The sequence below is a fragment of the Alosa pseudoharengus genome, unplaced genomic scaffold (assembly GCF_046254945.1).
Source record: "Alosa pseudoharengus isolate Yale_2024_CS ecotype anadromous, Long Island Sound unplaced genomic scaffold, YU_APseudo_1.1 YU_APseudo_1.1_scf_21, whole genome shotgun sequence".
NCBI classification, from domain to species: Eukaryota; Metazoa; Chordata; class Actinopteri; order Clupeiformes; family Clupeidae; genus Alosa; species Alosa pseudoharengus.
In genome coordinates this window covers 818,546-826,045 of record NW_027468674.1, presented here as the reverse complement: position 1 = coordinate 826,045, position 7,500 = coordinate 818,546, and the positions used below count along the sequence as shown (strand labels likewise).

At 49.6% G+C, this 7,500-nt stretch overlaps 1 protein-coding gene across 1 annotated transcript in view; it reads right to left on the bottom strand.

Annotated features, from left to right (window-relative positions):
* Nucleotides 1–7,500, bottom strand: part of hirip3 (HIRA interacting protein 3) — a 43,369-nt gene that overhangs the window by 4,155 nt on the left and 31,714 nt on the right. The window lies entirely within an intron of this gene.

Sequence of the window (7,500 nt, the reverse complement as noted above, 5' to 3'; positions counted from 1 at the left end):
TCATGATTTCTCTGTTGTATTTCACTGCAGACTTGATGTTTGAATAAAAATGTGTTTTGGTACATTATCGAAAATTCATTATCTTTTATAATAGTCTATGAGTCTATGTACGCCTACACCCCCGCCCGCGGAAAAAAAGCGTCCCGAACACACACGCACAGGTCACATAGTAAAAGTTGTAAAACTCTCAAGTATCAGTGATCACTTTAGTGCGGTGACCTTTGACCTCCACGCCCGTGTGGGAGTCTGGCTGTGGTGACCTTTGACCTCCGCACACATGTGGGAGTCTGGCTGTGGTGACCTTTGACCTCGGCACACGTGTGGGAGTGTGGCTGTGGTGACCTTTGACCTCGGCACACGTGTGGGAGTGTGGCTGTGGTGACCCTTGACCTCCGCACACATGTGGGAGTGTGGCTGTGGTGACCTTTGACCTCGGCACACATGTGGGAGTGTGGCTGTGGTGACCTTTGACCTCGGCACACGTGTGGGAGTCTGGCTGAATCCTGATCTAATCCCTAAACCCCTAAAGGTTTCATGCTTCTGCGTCTCCTGTGCGTGTTGCTCCCCACCTAAACTCTGCAGACTGTCCTGCTGAAATATTAATGTGGAGTGGCCTGTAGGGTGGTGGTAGTGTAGTGGTTAAGGAGCTGGGCTAGCGTGCAGTAGCCTGTAGGGTGGTGGTAGTGTAGTGGTTAAGGAGCTGGGCTAGTGTGCAGTAGTAGTGTAGTGGTTAAGGAGCTGGGCTAGTGTGCAGTAGTAGTGTAGTGGTTAAGGCGCTGGGCTAGTGTGCAGTGGTAGTGTAGTGTAGTGGTTAAGGAGCTGGGCTAGTGTGCAGTAGTAGTGTAGTGTAGTGGTTAAGGAGCTGGGCTAGTGTGCAGTAGTAGTGTAGTGGTTAAGGAGCTGGGCTAGTGTGCAGTAGTAGTGTAGGGGTTAAGGAGCTGGGCTAGTGTGCAGTAGTAGTGTAGTGTAGTGGTTAAGGAGCTGGGCTAGTGTGCAGTAGTAGTGTAGTGGAGCTGGGCTAGTGTGCAGTAGTAGTGTAGTGGATAAGGAGCTGGGCTAGTGTGCAGTAGTAGTGTAGTGTAGTGGTTAAGGAGCTGGACTAGTGTGCAGTAGTAGTGTAGTGGAGCTGGGCTAGTGTGCAGTAGTAGTGTAGTGGAGCTGGGCTAGTGTGCAGTAGTAGTGTAGTGGAGCTGGACTAGTGTGCAGTAGTAGTGTAGTGGTTAAGGAGCTGGGCTAGTGTGCAGTAGTAGTGTAGTGTAGTGGTTAAGGAGCTGGACTAGTGTGCAGTAGTAGTGTAGTGGAGCTGGGCTAGTGTGCAGTAGTAGTGTAGTGGAGCTGGGCTAGTGTGCAGTAGTAGTGTAGTGGAGCTGGACTAGTGTGCAGTAGTAGTGTAGTGGTTAAGGAGCTGGGCTAGTGTGCAGTAGTAGTGGAGCTGGTCTAGTGTGCAGTAGTAGTGTAGTGTAGTGGTTAAGGAGCTGGGCTAGTGTGCAGTAGTAGTGTAGTGGTTAAGGAGCTGGGCTAGTGTGCAGTAGTAGTGTAGTGGTTAAGGAGCTGGGCTAGTGTGCAGTAGTAGTGTAGTGTAGTGGTTAAGGAGCTGGACTAGTGTGCAGTAGTAGTGTAGTGGAGCTGGGCTAGTGTGCAGTAGTAGTGTAGTGGAGCTGGGCTAGTGTGCAGTAGTAGTGTAGTGGAGCTGGACTAGTGTGCAGTAGTGTAGTGGTTAAGGAGCTGGGCTAGTGTGCAGTAGTAGTGTAGTGTAGTGGTTAAGGAGCTGGGCTAGTGTGCAGTAGTAGTGTAGTGTAGTGGTTAAGGAGCTGGACTAGTGTGCAGTAGTAGTGTAGTGGAGCTGGGCTAGTGTGCAGTAGTAGTGTAGTGGAGCTGGGCTAGTGTGCAGTAGTAGTGTAGTGGAGCTGGACTAGTGTGCAGTAGAAGTGTAGTGGTTAAGGAGCTGGGCTAGTGTGCAGTAGTAGTGTAGTGTAGTGGTTAAGGAGCTGGGCTAGTGTGCAGTAGTAGTGTAGTGTAGTGGTTAAGGAGCTGGACTAGTGTGCAGTAGTAGTGTAGTGGAGCTGGGCTAGTGTGCAGTAGTTGTGTAGTGGAGCTGGGCTAGTGTGCAGTCGTAGTGTAGTGGAGCTGGACTAGTGTGCAGTAGTAGTGTAGTGGTTAAGGAGCTGGGCTAGTGTGCAGTAGTAGTGTAGTGTAGTGGTTAAGGAGCTGGGCTAGTGTGCAGTAGTAGTGTAGTGTAGTGGTTAAGGAGCTGGGCTAGTGTGCAGTAGTAGTGTAGTGGAGCTGGGCTAGTGTGCAGTAGTAGTGTCGTGGTTAGGGAGCTGGGCTAGTGTGCAGTAGTAGTGTAGTGTAGTGGTTAAGGAGCTGGGCTAGTGTGCAGTAGTAGTGTAGTGTAGTGGTTAAGGAGCTGGGCTAGTGTGCAGTAGTAGTGTAGTGTAGTGGTTAAGGAGCTGGGCTAGTGTGCAGTAGTAGTGTAGTGGTTAAGGAGCTGGGCTAGTGTGCAGTGGTAGTGTAATGGAGCTGGGCTAGTGTGCAGTAGTAGTGTAGTTGTTAAGGAGCTGGGCTAGTGTGTAGTAGTAGTGTAGTGGTTAAGGAGCTGGGCTAGTGTGCAGTAGTAGTGTAGTGGAGCTGGGCTAGTGTGCAGTAGTAGTGTCGTGGTTAGGGAGCTGGGCTAGTGTGCAGTAGTAGTGTAGTGTAGTGGTTAAGGAGCTGGGCTAGTGTGCAGTAGTAGTGTAGTGTAGTGGTTAAGGAGCTGGGCTAGTGTGCAGTAGTAGTGTAGTGGAGCTGGGCTAGTGTGCAGTAGTAGTGTAGTGGTTAAGGAGCTGGGCTAGTGTGCAGTAGTAGTGTAGTGTAGTGGTTAAGGAGCTGGACTAGTGTGCAGTAGTAGTGTAGTGGTTAAGGAGCTGGGCTAGTGTGCAGTAGTAGTGTTGTGGAGCTGGGCTAGTGTGCAGTAGTAGTGTAGTGGAGCTGGGCTAGTGTGCAGTAGTAGTGTAGTGTAGTGGTTAAGGAGCTGGGCTAGTGTGCAGTAGTAGTGTAGTGGTTAAGGAGCTGGGCTAGTGTGCAGTAGTAGTGTAGTGGAGCTGGGCTAGTGTGCAGTAGTAGTGTCGTGGTTAGGGAGCTGGGCTAGTGTGCAGTAGTAGTGTAGTGTAGTGGTTAAGGAGCTGGGCTAGTGTGCAGTAGCAGTGTAGTGGAGCTGGGCTAGTGTGCAGTAGTAGTGTAGTGTAGTGGTTAAGGAGCTGGGCTAGTGTGCAGTAGTAGTGTAGTGGTTAAGGAGCTGGGCTAGTGTGCAGTAGTAGTGTAGTGGAGCTGGGCTAGTGTGCAGTAGTAGTGTATTGGTTAAGGAGCTGGGCTAGTGTGCAGTAGTAGTGTAGTGTAGTGGTTAAGGAGCTGGGCTAGTGTGCAGTAGTAGTGTAGTGTAGTGGTTAAGGAGCTGGGCTAGTGTGCAGTAGTAGTGTAGTGGTTAAGGAGCTGGGCTAGTGTGCAGTAGTAGTGTAGTGTAGTGGTTAAGGAGCTGGACTAGTGTGCAGTGGTAGTGTAGTGGAGCTGGGCTAGTGTGCAGTGGTAGTGTAGTGGAGCTGGACTAGTGTGCAGTAGTAGTGTAGTGGTTAAGGAGCTGGGCTAGTGTGCAGTGGTAGTGTAGTGTAGTGGTTAAGGAGCTGGGCTAGTGTGCAGTAGTAGTGTAGTGGTTAAGGAGCTGGGCTAGTGTGCAGTAGTAGTGTAGTGGTTAAGGAGCTGGGCTAGTGTGCAGTAGTAGTGTAGTGTAGTGGTTAAGGAGCTGGGCTAGTGTGCAGTAGTAGTGTAGTGTAGTGGTTAAGGAGCTGGACTAGTGTGCAGTGGTAGTGTAGTGGAGCTGGGCTAGTGTGCAGTGGTAGTGTAGTGGAGCTGGACTAGTGTGCAGTAGTCGTGTAGTGGTTAAGGAGCTGGGCTAGTGTGCAGTGGTAGTGTAGTGTAGTGGTTAAGGAGCTGGGCTAGTGTGCAGTAGTAGTGTAGTGGAGCTGGGCTAGTGTGCAGTAGTAGTGTAGTGGTTAAGGAGCTGGGCTAGTGTGCAGTAGTAGTGTAATGGAGCTGGGCTAGTGTGCAGTAGTAGTGTAGTTGTTAAGGAGCTGGGCTAGTGTGCAGTAGTAGTGTAGTGGTTAAGGAGCTGGGCTAGTGTGCAGTAGTAGTGTAGTGGAGCTGGGCTAGTGTGCAGTAGTAGTGTAGTGGTTAAGGAGCTGGGCTAGTGTGCAGTGGTAGTGTAGTGTAGTGGTTAAGGAGCTGGGCTAGTGTGCAGTAGTAGTGTAGTGTAGTGGTTAAGGAGCTGGGCTAGTGTGCAGTAGTAGTGTAGTGGTTAAGGAGCTGGGCTAGTGTGCAGTAGTAGTGTAGTGTAGTGGTTAAGGAGCTGGACTAGTGTGCAGTGGTAGTGTAGTGGAGCTGGGCTAGTGTGCAGTGGTAGTGTAGTGGAGCTGGACTAGTGTGCAGTAGTAGTGTAGTGGTTAAGGAGCTGGGCTAGTGTGCAGTGGTAGTGTAGTGTAGTGGTTAAGGAGCTGGGCTAGTGTGCAGTAGTAGTGTAGTGGAGCTGGGCTAGTGTGCAGTAGTAGTGTAGTGGTTAAGGAGCTGGGCTAGTGTGCAGTAGTAGTGTAGTGGTTAAGGAGCTGGGCTAGTGTGCAGTAGTAGTGTAGTGTAGTGGTTAAGGAGCTGGACTAGTGTGCAGTAGTAGTGTAGTGGAGCTGGACTAGTGTGCAGTAGTAGTGTAGTGGTTAAGGAGCTGGGCTAGTGTGCAGTAGTAGTGTAGTGGTTAAGGAGCTGGGCTAGTGTGCAGTAGTAGTGTAGTGTAGTGGTTAAGGAGCTGGACTAGTGTGCAGTAGTAGTGTAGTGGAGCTGGGCTAGTGTGCAGTAGTAGTGTAGTGGAGCTGGACTAGTGTGCAGTAGTAGTGTAGTGGTTAAGGAGCTGGGCTAGTGTGCAGTAGTAGTGTAGTGTAGATGGTTATGGAGCTGGGCTAGTGTGCAGTAGTAGTGTAGTGTAGTGGTTAAGGAGCTGGGCTAGTGTGCAGTAGTAGTGTAGTGGTTAAGGAGCTGGGCTAGTGTGCAGTAGTAGTGTAGTGGAGCTGGGCTAGTGTGCAGTAGTAGTGTATTGGTTAAGGAGCTGGGCTAGTGTGCAGTAGTAGTGTAGTGTAGTGGTTAAGGAGCTGGGCTAGTGTGCAGTAGTAGTGTAGTGTAGTGGTTAAGGAGCTGGGCTAGTGTGCAGTAGTAGTGTAGTGGTTAAGGAGCTGGGCTAGTGTGCAGTAGTAGTGTAGTGTAGTGGTTAAGGAGCTGGACTAGTGTGCAGTGGTAGTGTAGTGGAGCTGGGCTAGTGTGCAGTGGTAGTGTAGTGGAGCTGGACTAGTGTGCAGTAGTAGTGTAGTGGTTAAGGAGCTGGGCTAGTGTGCAGTGGTAGTGTAGTGTAGTGGTTAAGGAGCTGGGCTAGTGTGCAGTAGTAGTGTAGTGGTTAAGGAGCTGGGCTAGTGTGCAGTAGTAGTGTAGTGGTTAAGGAGCTGGGCTAGTGTGCAGTAGTAGTGTAGTGTAGTGGTTAAGGAGCTGGGCTAGTGTGCAGTAGTAGTGTAGTGTAGTGGTTAAGGAGCTGGACTAGTGTGCAGTGGTAGTGTAGTGGAGCTGGGCTAGTGTGCAGTGGTAGTGTAGTGGAGCTGGACTAGTGTGCAGTAGTCGTGTAGTGGTTAAGGAGCTGGGCTAGTGTGCAGTGGTAGTGTAGTGTAGTGGTTAAGGAGCTGGGCTAGTGTGCAGTAGTAGTGTAGTGGAGCTGGGCTAGTGTGCAGTAGTAGTGTAGTGGTTAAGGAGCTGGGCTAGTGTGCAGTAGTAGTGTAGTGGTTAAGGAGCTGGGCTAGTGTGCAGTAGTAGTGTAGTGGAGCTGGACTAGTGTGCAGTAGTAGTGTAGTGTAGTGTAGTGGAGCTGGACTAGTGTGCAGTAGTAGTGTAGTGGTTAAGGAGCTGGGCTAGTGTGCAGTAGTAGTGTAGTGGTTAAGGAGCTGGGCTAGTGTGCAGTAGTAGTGTAGTGGAGCTGGGCTAGTGTGCAGTGGTAGTGTAGTGGAGCTGGGCTAGTGTGCAGTGGTAGTGTAGTGGTTAAGGAGCTGGGCTAGTGTGCAGTAGTGTAGTGGTTAAGGAGCTGGGCTAGTGTGCAGTAGTAGTGTAGTGGTTAAGGAGCTGGGCTAGTGTGCAGTAGTAGTGTAGTGTAATGGTTAAGGAGCTGGGCTAGTGTGCAGTGGTAGTGTAGTGGAGCTGGGCTAGTGTGCAGTAGTAGTGTAGTGTAGTGGTTAAGGAGCTGGGCTAGTGTGCAGTAGTGTAGTGGTTAAGGAGCTGGGCTAGTGTGCAGTAGTAGTGTAGTGTAGTGGTTAAGGAGCTGGGCTAGTGTGCAGTGGTAGTGTAGTGGTTAAGGAGCTGGGCTAGTGTGCTGTAGTCTGTAGGGTGGTGGTAGTGTAGTGGTTAAGGAGCTGGGCTAGTGTGCAGTAGCCTGTAGGGTGGTGGTAGTGTAGTGGTTAAGGAGCTGGGCTAGTGTGCAGTAGCCTGTAGGGCGGTGGTAGTGTAGTGGTTAAGGAGCTGGGCTAGCGTGCAGTAGTGTAGTGGTTAAGGAGCTGGGCTAGTGTGCAGTGATAGTGTAGTGGTTAGGGAGCTGGGCTAGTGTGCAGTAGCCTGTAGGGCGGTGGTAGTGTAGTGGTTAAGGAGCTGGGCTAGCGTGCAGTAGCCTGAAAGTTGTGGGTTCAATTCCCGGCTTCCACCGTTGTGCCCTTGAGCAAGGCACTTAACCCCAAGTTGCTCCGGGGACAATGTGATCCCTTGTAATATAGCTGACATATGTAAGTCACTTTGGTCAAGAAGTGTCTGCTAAATGTAATGTAATGTAAATGTGCTGAAATATTAATGTTTAATGTGTTTATTGTGTTAAATGTGCTGAAATATTAATGTTAAATGTCTGCAGGTGTAGTGGAATCCCCCTATAATTGGCCTATAATGTCATGATGTGTAATGTGATGAACCATCTTATGACATTGATACTCAGAGAACCACAGTTACAGTAAGTAGGCTAACCCTTATCATAAAACTTATCATCAAAAGATGAAGCAAACCCGACCTTTCGCGATTGTGTTGGGGAGCGCGATGTCCAACATTCCATTTGTTTACTATGCGAGAGTAGGGGAGAACTGGCACAATCCTAACACTTTTCTATTCTCTCCGTTCAAACTCCATTAACTGGCACAGTCCTAACACTTTTCTATTCTCTCCGTTTTAAACTCCATTTACATGAAGCTGTTAAACGTGAAAGCTGTGAAATGTGGCCAGAAAGGAGTCATACATGTTTAGTTCATGAAAGAATTAAAAAATATGTTCTAGTTTGTTAAGAATTTAACTTAACAGCGACATGTAGGTCTAGGCTAGCCTAGGACCTAGCCTACCTTTGTTACAACCTGACGCAGCCATTAAAACGTGCGGTAGCCCACCGTTGTAACATTAGCATAAGCGTCATGAATGTAA